This window comes from Stegodyphus dumicola, chromosome 1, assembly GCF_044657685.1.
Source record: "Stegodyphus dumicola isolate Sdum_Otavi_A_Nest chromosome 1, ASM4465768v1".
NCBI classification, from domain to species: domain Eukaryota; kingdom Metazoa; phylum Arthropoda; class Arachnida; order Araneae; family Eresidae; genus Stegodyphus; species Stegodyphus dumicola.
In genome coordinates this window covers 277416461-277431044 of record NC_140768.1, presented here as the reverse complement: position 1 = coordinate 277431044, position 14584 = coordinate 277416461, and the positions used below count along the sequence as shown (strand labels likewise).

Genomic DNA, 14584 nt, shown 5'->3' with positions numbered 1-14584 from the left:
AAAGTTCGTTACAAATTATAGATGATTTTTTTCCGCTTTCCAATGGGTTGATGTCAACAGAAGAATTCTGAACGCTTTATTTTGCTTTTTAAGCGAAGAGACGGATTTAGACTTAATGAGACCTTAAGCTATTTGAGATATGGGGCCATTTATAAGTCTGTCCCAAGAAAGTGGGGACCCAAAGCTATAGCTTATGTAGCTTATACGTAAATCCTGCACTGGTTAAGCGCAGATATGCGCAAGAAATTGACAAAATATCGCTTTAAGATTAAATTTTTAAAAAAGTCTAAAATTGAGTTTAGAACTGCACATCGAGCCTGATCAAAGAGCCTGATCGCTTCGATGTGCCGACTTATCTGTAAGATAACATAAACTTCAAAGTCTATAGCTGTGGACATTTCCGTCTCTGCACAATGTGAAAAATCAGCAAAAATCACATTCTATAATAAAAGCCATATGCAAATATAATATCGTTGCGAGCTCCAGCTTCGTAAATAACTGGGCAAGATGAACAAAAACGATCTGAAACTTTATTGAGATAAATAACATTTCTTGCAGATAAGATACGTAAACAGCTTTAAATAACAAAGAAGGGAAAATAGCATGTAAGGAAAAATTCTGCGTAACTCGCGAGGTATTATTGGCAAATCATTAAAATCGCTTGTTTAGTTTTCTGTGATTAGCAAACATACAAAACTTCACTTGCATAGCGGTATCCCGGCATGAAGGTGCAGCACCTAAAAGAAGTTGCTTTCTACAGGATATAAACTTATATGCGATGCAGGTAAATTGATAGTGGTGCTATCTTAAGAAAGTTCTTTCTCTTCGAAATAAAGCTGAATTGCATGAAGGGGTTCGTACTTTTGGAGCACTCTTGTGAAAAATCTCTCGTTTCGAAAGAGGACCGATTTGCATATAGATTCCGGTACATTTATGAAGAATCACATTTATGAAAGTTCTGTCTTTTCGAGCAGGGCTGAAATATATCTATGTGCTGGTAACGGAAGCCTCCTGGATATGATAACAACAGAACCTAATTTGCAGAGTTTCTGCTTGTTTTGTCTTTTGAAGCCAACCTCATTCTTTGAGCACTCTAAATCCCCAAACATTTGTTCGGAATCTAACCAGTAAATCCTACTACCCACCACTCTAAAAAAGAAATGAAATCTTAGATATTGCCAGGCTCTTCACCTTAGCTAAGGAATCTTTAAACTTAGATGTTTCTGTGAAATAAATATCTTCCCTGCGGATTCGCAAAGCAATGGTTCACATCTTATAATCCCAGATGGAGGAGGAAAAAAATTCCATCATCTGGCTAGTTCTTGATGTCTGTTGACTTTCTCTCTGGAGATCTGATGTCGGTAAAAACGAACGACGTTTTTGTGTACACTGGGAATAGTTTTCCGCTATATTGACTATGAGATCCTTTTTTCCCCTTCTTCTGTTCTAAGAAATGCATAAGGAAAGTATTAAGCGATGGGCATTTATACTTAATGTGGATAAAATTGGAAAAAGCAGACAATTTCAGTAAAGATATGCTATACAATTCAAGGGATAATATTTCGATATAATTGAATGTCTCAGCTACTGTAAGAAAATCTTTTTCAAAGTGAGAATTCTGAGCGGTAAATGGGAGAGGACATTTACTTATATGTCTCAATTTAAGATTTAGTTTGATTCGCAACTCAAAAAATATTACTTTGTAAGCATCTGGAATTTTGGTATTATCTTTTGCTCTGTTAAAGCAAAACTTTCATATAGATAATTTAAATTCAAAACAATTAAACTGATCAACTGGAACTCCAATATTTCTAAAAATGTAATTGAAAATAACTATTTCAGTCACATTCAAGAGGATTAGGAATATCTGTTCAGAAACTGAAAAAGACCTTAAAAGTGAAATTTCAATACTTATTAGCACACTAATAGATAATCACGTTCCTTCAAGTTTTATCAGTTTTTTAATCTCAGAAAGGCAGGCATTAATTCTAAAATTTAATCTTTTAGTTTAGGGGATATGAAGGCGTTATCCGAAACTTTTATAAGGAGGGTAAAGTTGGATGGTTTGGAATGGAATTTTGTGAAAACGTATAATTGTAAAATATTTTCTAAAATGTCTTTCGATTGGTGGCTGCTATACATTTATTAACAAAAGAACCAAGTAATTTCTCAAATCGCAGTTACAGCTGGATTTGCGTAAAGAATTTATTTGTTTCACTTTCTGTTGTTTTTCTGTTTCAAGACTTTTGCCAGAAATTTTAAAAATGGGTTAATACTTGCTTATGAATTTGAAAACAGCTAGTAGCGCTGTCTAGGCCTTCCATAGATCACAACCAATTTTTCTCCTGTGCCAATTTTAAATCTGCCACAGCGAAAACGTTTTTCTTCCAATTTTAAATCTGGCCACAGCAGAAACACGCTTGTCGTTGGGCTTAAAGAAGAGAACCCCAAAAGAGAAGTGTTTTGTTAGATGCATCAAGTATTAAGTTAATCGTAATTTTTAAAAAATTTTCTGTCCTTTTTTAATAATTTTATATAAGACACTATATATTAAAATGAATATTTTTGTAATTAAGAAGTAAATTGCTCATTTTTGTTAATTTTTTTGCAATTCTTTGTAAATATTGTTTTTACAGTTTGATTCTTGTGTGATTATTTCATGTAATTCTTTGGAGACCTAGTTATCGCGATATTTGAATTTAGTAAATTTAACTGAATTACAATTCAAAGTGAAGAACGTGTAGGGGAATTATTTACATGCATATGGATTTGCTAATTTTTAGAAGAATTGTTCATAATAAAAAATTTTTGAAAATTAAATATGCATGGGAGGGAGGAAACACGATGTCTGATCGGTTGAGCGGAAGGTGAGATAAGCTAATTTCCTCCCTGATGAATCGGCATAGTCTCACTGACTTCTCAGTTGTTCATATTTCTAAAATTTAAGATCAAAATCTATTAAAAAAATTTTAACTTATATTGGTTGCATTTTAAAATTGTATTTACTTTAGTTGCTGGTTCTTGCTTGACAGACTGATTACCTTTACCAAATTTACTTCACTCTTTCTGCATCTTTTAATTTAATTATTCTAACTATCTGTAATTTAAAAATTTTATTAAACTTAACTCTGTATTTACCTTTATTGGATTTGGTGCATAATTTGCACAGGGTTAATTTTTGACTTAACTTTGAAATTCTTAATTTTTCGGCTAAATATGCAAAATTTAACAGGAGTTATATTTAATGATTGTAAATATTGTATACATATTCAATCTTCGCAGCCGAGGGGCAGGATCGTAAAAATTGTCCTACTTCTCATTTGAGGATTATGTTACTGTTGCGTTCCACAGGTTCGTGGATTTGGAGTAATTGAAGACTTGACGAAGACACTTGACGAAGAAACAAAACACAATTTATTTCACCGTATTACACAGGGCAGTTCCAAAGACATGTTTACAGTCTCCAGAAAACTACGATAAACACGCTGAAACGATCGGCAACAGAGCCTTCGGGCTACAACGATGAAGACCATGATAAATCACTAAAATGCAGCTTTCTGCTCAGTTCGGTCTCTCACAGGCTAATCACTGAACTAAAAACACCACTACTGAACTCAACATACTACTGAATTCAAGATACTCTACTACTACTACTACTCTCTCCGTTCAAGCAGGGTATATATAGCTTTAACCTATTTTCGAGAACATTCCCGAGGAAAACCGCTAAGAATGAATGTTCTTACTCCGTCTGTGGCATATCGCCCATTTTCTTGCCAAATATCGCCAAATGAGCGATTTCGCGTCAAATCTGGCAATTCTACCTTTACCTGACACTTTCTGGCATTTCTTCTTCTGGCACTACCGCAGCTGGGCATTTCGCAACATTATTACACTAAATGGATTTAAGATTATATATACATATATATATATATGCGCGTATAATGCAAATCACATTAATATTTGCTAGATTTCTTTTTTTTTCTTTTTTTAAAATTTATTTATTTTTTCCTCCCCCCTTTTTTTAAATTCTCATATATTTTAAAATAATTGAAATTAATTGAAAAATAATTGAAGTAGTAGATAATTGAAAAATTATAAGATAATCTGAATTGAAAAATAACTGCCTAGAGTGAAATCATGCAATTCAAAATCGTATGTAGATTTCTTCACTTTGTAAATGCTAAGTTACAGTTGAACGTGAAGAATCTTAAGAACTGATAAGCGAATAATCGCTTGAGTTCGTGTGACAAGAAACAACAAGATGGGAGGGAAAATAACCCTTTATTATTCAAATAAGATTTAACAGAACTCCGTCTTGGAGTGTATACCGTCTTGCTTACAATAAAAGCCGAAACTTGGGCTTGAACTTAAGAGGCTAAGAATTAAAGTAAAACTAATCTAAACTAAAGAGATATAACCGAAGCAATCAAGATTCTAACCGAGTTAGTCCCTTAATGTTAATAATAGACTGCAAAGCTATCAAGGGCCTAAAGTACGGCCGAGCGTAATAATAGCTTACGAGAGAGTAGCCTAAAAAGGCGGACGCGTGCAGACAGAATACCTGGTAACTCTCTTACTAAGACCGAAGAACTTCGCGGCTAAATACCGCTCTTCCTCATTATGTATTCAGACGTGATTCTAAAACTACGTTCTGGCCGGAAGTAGTAAGTTGAAGATAAGAATAGACAGGAAAGGAACTTAAAATTTAACTGTTAATGAAATTAACATAATCCTTATAATTTAAACTTTAGTTTGTATAGATTAGATTAGATTTCGTATATTTTAGGGTTAATTGCACTTTATAATCTTTTTATTGTTTCAGTAACAATATTTGAAGTTTTAGTAGTGGGGGTGAAATGAAATAATACATGCCCACTTAACCCTTTGCGACACGCATATTTAAAATATATTTTAATCTTTAAAAAAATGCCTTAGAATAAGTCAGATGGACTTACTTAAGTGCCTTTAAGGCTTGAAAAAAATTCTGCGCTTTTATTTTTTACGGTGGAAGGTGGGATACCGTTTGTCCCACCATGCAACTAGCACATGTCTTATAGCATATTGGTGTATAGCAGGAAAAAAAAATTATATGTGGAATGAATAAACAAAATAAAGCGTGCATTCTAAAATATTCATAATAAACACACTAAAATGCATTTTGTACTTATTGCATATATGCCTGACTTGTAAAATTTTGCATATGCACATTTTGCATGTAGTATATATTTAATATTTTTAAATTTTAGGAACAAAAGAAAATATTTCCTTGAATATTATTTTAAGATTAAAATTTGATACTCGTACATATGATACTAAATAAAATATTAAAATTGGCACTTGATTCAAAAACATTTATATATGACTAAAATTGAAAAAAAGTCACTTTCATGAAACTTTGAAAAACATGTTGTTTCATTCTTTTGTAAGCATAGAGGCACTTGACATGTTTCACACATGCAAAATGTTCGTCGTTCTTCTTTCGATATGCTGCAATGTGCACATCTTCTCCTGCTCGTTCTCTTTGGCGTTTTACTTACATTTTTTAGTGTCTTTTCTGGTTGTACGAACGGGTTTTTAGTTTTATTTGAACTGGGGATTTCAGTTTTCTTTTCAGCTCTTTCTTGCCTGCAAGTGCCATTAGACCTTCTGTAACTGAGAGAAGAAAACCTTTCATTGTTTTTACATCATGATCAGGTTCGCGAACAAACTTGAATAAATGTGTTTACTATACTCGCATCTAAAAAGTAAAAAAAAAATCATGTGCCACCATTTCTTGCTTTTGCGGTCTATTTCATATAGTCCTTTCAGTTGATCAATCAGTCGACATATCCCATATTCTTATTGTATGAAATAATGCTGTTTGGGCACAGTACTTTTTTTTTTTTTTTGTCTTTCCATCTCGTTCCTTTCTATTAATTTCTTTCATTTCAGTTGCCTTTTCCAAGCAAGACAGGATAGAAACGGATCTTTTATCCTTCCATTTTATGCAATAAATTGAATCATCGCTAACTGAAAAGTCTATATTCTCTTGACATAAATTTGTCTTTTAAATTTTTGGGTAGATACTTCCGATCCATATTTACAGTGCCACATGCATAGATGGGTCTGTGTCTTTAAAAAGCGAAACAAATTATGACTACTTCCCTTTCTTCTTCAGCAATAACTTCAACCTCAGTTATTCTCTCCTGGATTTCAATTTCATCTGAATCAGAACTGACATCTGAAGCATTTGAGTCGCAATCGGATGGCAATTCAGCAAAAAGGTCCAAAGCTTCCTGAGTTGTTAATTTTTTCCTAGACATTTTAGCACATCAGAGCATACAACGGATGTAAAAGCGCGAGCAATCACGAAAAAAGTAGATGCAAAAAAGAAAAGAAAAAATAATCGTGAGTGCTGCCATCTATTGAGCGGAAATTCAAGTGTGTGGTGGGACAAATTTTAACCCACTTATTTCAACTGCAAAATTAATGTTATAAAATATTGAATACAATTAAGATTTTTGAAAATAAAGTACTTTTGAATATTAAAAAGTATCATACATATCATAAATTGTATACCAAAATTTTTAAAATATTGAAAAATGCGATATACAGGGATATCACTCTTTTGATCCTATTTTGAATATTTTTTGCTGATAAACTTAAGCCCTGGTATAGTAGTAACATCTACTGAGAAAAATAATAACTAAAATAGATTATTTTTAAAAGATTAGAAAATTTCTAACGGAAATTGCTAACTGAGAAAATAAATATTAATTAGGTGGGACATATATTGACCCACCATGCCGCAAAGGGTTAACTGCAGATTCATTTTTCCACAACGTCGTTGAGACTTCAGTCTCTTCCTTAAGCTTGCTTATAAGGGTGGAAAGTTGTAAATAAAATTTCTTAATGGTTAAAAACCATTGACCATTACCCTTGAAACATAATTCCAGCATAAATATGTCTTTTTTCTTCTTCGATTTTAATATATGAAACCTGCTGTATATCTCGCAGTGAATCTAAAATCAACCTAACGAGAAAGTATGGTCTTGAGAAATTGTATTTCTCTCAAATTCTTTAGACGTCAGAATGTTGGTTCGAAGACGAGAGCGCGGGAGGTAGGCTACTTTTTTCCTTGGATAATCGCTAACATTTCTTTGAGATGTCCTCCGGGGCATACCGCCCTTAAGTAGTCGGTCCTTTGTTAACGTCAAATTCGTTTCGAAGACAAAAAGAATGGCGGGGGAAAAGTAGAATTCCACATGGGAAAAAAAAAAAAGGCAGTTGTTTCTCAAGGAGGGGGGGATGCTTATGCAGTCACGTGACCCAAGAGAAGAATGAGACTTTTATTATTGATGCTGTGGGAGGGAAAATGACGGAAATGAAGAAAAGGGGCTAAGAACAAGGGAGGGTGGATTTTCATATTTATGATAGTTTGAGAGAAACAATAACCCTGTGTTCAGTTATAAATAAAAACGAAAACGCTTTAAACGCTATTTAATCATAAATTTCAGATGAGCGGCTCTGTTTATACTCAAGCATTGCATCGCGGCTTATGCTCAAAGCTTTGACGGCCTGGGAAGCTAAACTGGAATATTTAGAATCTTAGAGAATTTTTCGTAACGTGTTTTTCATGTTCTATTGTTTGCAATGCAATGTTATCTTTATTTGAAAAATGAGGTAATTAACTATATTATGGGAAACAGCATGTGTCTTCATTTTCTGAACAACCATGTTAAATTACACATATGTGTCCTGCATTATTAATTACCGCCGAGAAGATTCCTTTTAAATGATATCTTAATGTTATACATTTTTAACATTCTTTTTTCAATATCTGAGCACATATATTACTTATAAATGAAATGTAGTGTTCTAGAATTTAAATGTTTACTATTACTAATGTTTTAACATTATTATGCTTATTATCCTTAATTAGAACGTTCTAGTGCGTTTGAAATTATAAACATATATTTAAAACTTTATGAGGTTTTCGAGCTTTTTTTACTGTGGGGTATGCATACATCCATGTTTGGAAATGTTCTTGGTAATTAGCTAGGAAAATCGTTGATAGGCTTGTTATTCCTTGGCGAATACCGAACTTGTAAGCGCTAGCGTAAGTAACTCCTATTCGCTGAAACTTATACCACTTTACGTGAAACGTTTCTAAAATTTGTTACGTTAGCACCACATGACTTCCTTTTAGGCCTATTAAATTGTACACATTTTTTGTTGCACTTCATTTAAACTTATTTCCTCGAATTTCATTAGAGGTATATTTCTCAATCAATGAATTCAGTTCTCACTTCGCGGCAAGGAAAAATAATTAAAAACTCTAAACACCTTCATTAAAAATTGTAAAATACAGAAAAACCTAAACGCCCAATACAGTTAAAAAAAAATTAACAATTCAAGTTTCTACGCAAAAACAAGCATTTCGGCCAGCGAGTAGGGAGACAAAATTTTCGGTGATCAAAACTGAAAGCTAACTTTTGGTACACTGGCCAAAAAGACGTTGGTGAGCCAACTATTCTACTAAGTTTCAAATGTAAACAAATAACGGCCTCGTTAGGCTTAGCACCACTTAAACTTTTTTGATACAACTATTGCATGCAGATGAACTAAAGGCATAAAATAACTAAACCGAAACGTAAGAACAACATAATTCAATCACTTTTAAAGCAAAAAAAAAAAAAAAAAAAAAAAAAAAAAGTACAATTTACCAATAAACATTTTGGTGCGGCTGATTGCAACAATAATGGAGATGCACAACTAGGTGTTACAGCTGTCCCATGCACAAAATTTCAACATTCTGCGGATAACCATTTTTGAGTTATGCGAGATAAATACGTAGGTACAGACATCACCGTTCAACAGGATATTTTCATTAAAATATGGTCAACAGTTATGTATAACTGTTCATCGTTTTACTTCTAATCATCTTGCAAATCCTTTGTTAATGATTTAGAGCAAATGCACTCATTAGTACCTCATTCACTCATGATTATTCTTATAGTCAGCATAATTCTTTTGTTGTAACTTAGCTTTAAACGTTGCTTGTTTATTTATGGTGTAAATTGTCCCGCTGTAATGATCTAAAACGGGCTGTTACACAATTTTCGAGCGAAGTGTAGCGTAAAATTTTCCTTACAGATTCCCCATCGTTGGAAAATAAATTGGCGACATTAGGAGTAGATGGTGTGTGAACGAAGTGATAAAGTCGCCATTTAGCATCCCTTCCTTTTCTGCCTCTTTCCGACGTCATTGATTTTCAGAATAGCATCAACGAATGTATGTAAATGACTGGGAGAGAAGTGAATAATAAAGGCGCATGCGTCGGTGGCACGTGCACTCTTTCATCTCTACCGCTCTCTGCTTCAGGCTGTGTTTTTAAAGCAAGAAAAATTATAGTCTGCCGTAATGGTGAAATTTTGAAGCACTATTAGATGGGATGACCCGACTCTGTCATTTTCGGCTCTTTTCGGATAGAAATGCACTGAACGTCCCGTATAGAGCCACATTCATCATTCAGAAAACAATTTATCTGGCGTCGTCTGAAAACTGCTGCTCTGCGCGACTGCCTGTATCAGTAGTGCTTGGAGTTGGGACAGTACTTGGACTTTCTTGAATGGTATGCTCCGACATTAGAATAGCTTTCCATTCAGTTTATACTAACATCAGGCTCAATTACGAATGTTTTTGATTTATTGCGTCACCCAGTAAAAAGAAATATACAAAAACTTATATTAAAGTCGAACGAAATATATATGTATGTATGGTGTTTAAGATAAATATATTCGTAAATCTAAAATATATAATTTAAACTAGCTAGCAAGTTAAACTAACAATTCATTTCCCCTCTCTATTCAAAAAATAGTAATAACTTCCCTGCTCTGCATCATTTCTAGATCAGTCCATCTCATGTGACTTGCGTAACGCTAATGACGTAACTAATTCAGAATCTGAGCTCAAAATTTCCAGAACTGAAACTTTTCGCTTCATAAGGAAGAAAAACATTTTCTTGGTGAGCCTCCATATTGGATAATTGTGCACTTTTGCATCTACCTCGGATGCCGCTAAGACGCGGCTTCTCTGCTCTCTTCCTTTCGCAATAGTATCAAAAATGTAAATATTTCGGAAATAGGGACGATTAGAGTGCCAAATGAATTGTGACCGCAAGCGTCAATTGAAATAAAAACGAAATTTTATCTCTCTCGGTTGCTATTCATTATGGATTCAACATTTTACATTCTGCGTCATCAACATTACTGCGTCTTTCTCATCACACGCAAACACACCCGGCCTTATATGCCTTCCAGTATTTTCGAGAAGTACTAGACTTTTCTCGGCGGCCGGATGGAAACTATATAAAGGCCGGAGAGAGCATCTGCTCTCAGTTGTAGTTGTTAGCTGTTTCGTTCAATGCAAGTTCGGAGTATTGAGATGTCTTTGTGCGAGCTTCCTCTTTAGATGCGCTTTGCATTGCGTTGTGTTTAACATTCTTAGTAGCTAGAAGTGTCACTGCTGATGGTACTCTGTGATACTGTGAAGATTTATAGGAGTATTTTTGTGGAAAGTTCCAGAACTGTAAAGTGTTTCTTTCGGTAAAATAAATTTTGTCAACCTACATGGGACCTGTGTGCATTCAATCTATTACGAACCCTTACGTACGCAACATTATTATTCCTCAATAAATGTTGAACATGAGAAATAAATAAAACTGCTGAATAACTGTTGTAAATTAAAAGTAACTGAATTTTTGAAGTCAAAATTTAGGGAAATGAAACTAAGTTATTTTTGAATGTAATTCACCTAGAAGTGAAGTAAATAAGAATTGTTTGTTACCTTGCTTGCGAGTTTAATTATTTCTGTGCAATGTCTTATGTTGAATTTCCTGAAAAATGTCATTAGTGTGTCGTACTTTCCTTTGTCTTGTGCTGTAATGGCAGAGATGTGAATGTGCCTGGCGTAATAAGCTTTGAAGGTTTTCTTGATTCCATGATCCGTTGGTAGAATTAAGAAAGTAGTTTTCGGAGAAAGGAATACAATTTCTACGTTTGGATGCAATGTTGTGAGGGTTTCAGTATCATGTTCTGGAGTATTATCGAGAATTAGGGGAACTTTAAACATCATCTTTTGCTGCTCTGTGTAATGTTTGACTTCCTTACTGGATGAATTTTCAAATTCATTCATTGAATTTTCAAAAATTTCAAGTCATTAAAAAGGATTATCACTACGCGGACGGCGCTGTGCAGCGTCCAAATATAATTGAAATTCTAGTATTGGGCAAATTAAATGGAGATAGTTAAGATATCGCGCATACGCAAAATCAGGTTTCATAAGGATTTGGTATATTTCTCTGAGGGCAAATAAATACCGATACTAAATATCACTAATATTCATATTCTCTTGAAGCGATCACCTTTACAGAAGACAGGAATTGTGTCAGTGCAGCAAAGCTATCTGCGTGAGGCGGAACACAACCTTGGGCGATCATTTACTAAGAAAAACTTGCTCGCATTGTACATGGGGTAAACCATGAAAAACCTGCATGGTAGAATAGAAGATAATAATTTTTTAGAACCGTATAGTCTATTGAAATGGCTTCGTTTTAATACGTGAGCAAAAAAACTAAGGGTATGATTTGTTTGAAATAGTGAAATAATGCTTCCATTAATATGCTCGCCTACCCAGTCCCTAAAATTTTCTTCTCCCACAATGAAAAATCTCATGTCTTTATCTTAGGAGACGACCCCTCTGTGTTATGTTTGCATATTCAAATAAACAAACTGCATGTGGTAAAAAAATGAGGCGTGTGATAGAAAAAATGTTTAAGAAGACAGAGTTTTTTTTTTTTTTTTTGACCCCAAAGGGGCAATTTACCCGGAAGGGCTATTAATTTCGTTTTGGCATTTTGCGTTGGTTCACTGTAAACGGCGTTTTACTTGTTGTTGCCATCAAATATTAGAGCCCTGCATTATATTAAAAGGAATTAAATAATGAAGAATCTGAAATGCATATATGCGTGTTTCTCGCGCTGTGAAAAAACAACGGTACCTAGAGACATCAAATTTTGAATAACGTAGTCCTCTACTCGAGTATGGGCATCTGAAAGCCCGCATTTGGAATTTGTTTTAGTATCTATTTCATATTTTGTAAAACTTTAACGAATTTTTGATTAACAAACTCAACGATTTCAAAACTAGGAGTAATAACATTGTATGGGGGAAGGGGGAACATTTTTATCTCCACCGAGCGAGCCTGTTTATCGGAAATTCTAAAGATAGGCTTATTTTTTTAATATTTTTTGATATTGCTGTTGAATTGAATTTTATAGTTTAAGCGCGAAGATTATGATATTTAATAAATAAAGTAACGCACGAAACCAAAAAAAGCGCCCCTTTGGGCGTAATATAAAATCTGAAAGCTATCAGATTTTTTTTTTTTTTTTTTTTTTTAATTTGCTGAAACGAGTATTGCAGTAAATTTTCTTAATAAATCTGCCTTTAGAAATATTGGTAATAATTCTGCTCTATTTTTTTTTGATTGCTTAGTTGTTCGTTTTCTGATTTATTGATCATCTTTTGGGAACCATGTACAAATGCCACTGCAGATTTTTGTTTATTTAATAAATACGTGCGTGAATAATATACGTTATAGTTTTTATGCATGTTTACTGTAGCACTTATAGCAATATACCCTTGTTTACATTTTATATTTTATACGCAATATCAGTACACTTCAGATGTTTTTCCCCGATACCTATAATCCACTACTTATTTAAAATAAAAATAACATAAATGTAAAACCAGCGCAATAAATTAAGTTCAAGCTAAAAGAAGGATTTTTGTTTTAAGAGCTCAAAAATAAGATTTTTAATAATACTTCTGTGCATATATAACCAGTGAAATTGTAAGAAGATTGAAAAACCTTGTATTCTATAAGCTAAATTATCCGTTTCATTTTATTCCAATTCTCTTTTACGAGATGAATTAACTCAATTCGCGTAATGGCAACAAAATAAAATTATATTTCTATTTATAGGAGAAAAAAAATATTTTGAATGTTCACCCAGCTTTTACAAATGTAACGGAAGCAATAATTATGTCCCAAAATAAAACGGGCGAAATCAGCTCCATAAGAAAACTATCGACATCTTTATCGGGTGCCATTTCAACGTCTCTAATAAAGAAAACATTTACCCGTTGAAAAAAAAAAACTGCTCCACCTCGACAGCGGGCCTTAACAATCGATATTCTTATCTTAATCGAGTTAGAACAGCGACATCTTGTGTACAATTCCAATTAAATAAATTCTCATTCTTGCTACAGAGTGGTATTTTTTTCTTTCTTTCAGGTAAGCAAGAGAACGAAGTTTTTCTACCGAGAGAAGTTGTTCTGTAGCTGCTTCGCATACTCGAGGACTATTTCAGTTGGAAAAAGCCTGAAAGGCGAGAATATTGTTTTCTTTATGTATTAATTTTCCTTTTTTTAAACTTTTGCTTGATATTATGAAAAATGTGTTTTGATATAATTAATAATTATTTTCTTCACGTACGATAGGCATGCTGAAGGTCATGCACCGTTTTAAAAACGAAACAGTACTTAAAAGTAATTAAATTAAAGAAAAAAACTTTTCCTCGCTATCTTGTCCTTTTAATAAATATATCAAGTTTATCCCATGTTTAACGAAAGCTTAATAATTATGCTTGTCTTTGCTAGGAATTACTATATGAGCCTTAATTCTAAGTTTGTTTGGTGGGCTGCATTTTTATTTTCATTTTCAAGACAAATATTACGTTATGTTGCTAGACATGTTTGGAACCTCTTAGTTGAAATTCTGGTTGTCATTTGCAAGCGATTAAGTGCTGAAGTTTCGGATATTCTCGTATGTTTCCTTTATTGAAAAAGACATTGTTTCAGCTACAAAAGAAAATGTGTAAGCGTATTAGAATTCAGAAAAAGTGGTTCTTTTTATTATTGATGCTAAAAAACTTTGTTTCAAAAGTAATTAATGAGGCTGAGTTTTTAGATAAGTGAAAATTAGTGTTCAAAAGTTCAGTTGTCTTGCAAGTGGAAGTGCAACATAGGAAACACTGAAAAAGTTCAAGCAGGCTTGTATTGATAGTACTACTTGAATAAAAGAGTACAAATCAGTTTGATTGAGGAATTTACCATGCCCACCAAAAACGGAGAAACTCGTGTATTTATTTAATATACCAGGAAGCATGAAAAATGTGAAGTGCCCTCACCGGAACTTGAACCCTGGGCCTCTGGAATTCGCGTTGAGTCTGTTTCCAATTAGACCACGAAGGCATACGGAAATGAGTGAGAAAACACCTTATATACTCCCACCTTTTAAAAGGCGACTGGGGTTCAGAGAACGCAATCGCGAAATCCTGGTGATGACGAATTATTCTTCACCACCTTTCTATTTGGGCGCTGCTTGTAGAGTCATTAGGAATTTTCGATGTCAGGAAACGTGAAAAATGTGCATGACCTGGCTGGGACTCGAATCCTGAACCTCTCGATTACACGTCGAGTATGCTTTCAGTTACACCACGAAAGCATGCGGAAAGGAGGGAAAAAATACCTTATAAGAC

General features: G+C 33.7%; 1 protein-coding gene across 8 annotated transcripts in view; it reads left to right on the top strand.

Moving 5' to 3' along the window:
* The window catches only part of LOC118189934 (neogenin-like), a 482712-nt gene that overhangs the window by 218630 nt on the left and 249498 nt on the right, over nt 1–14584 (top strand). The gene's annotated exons all lie outside the window — the stretch shown is intronic.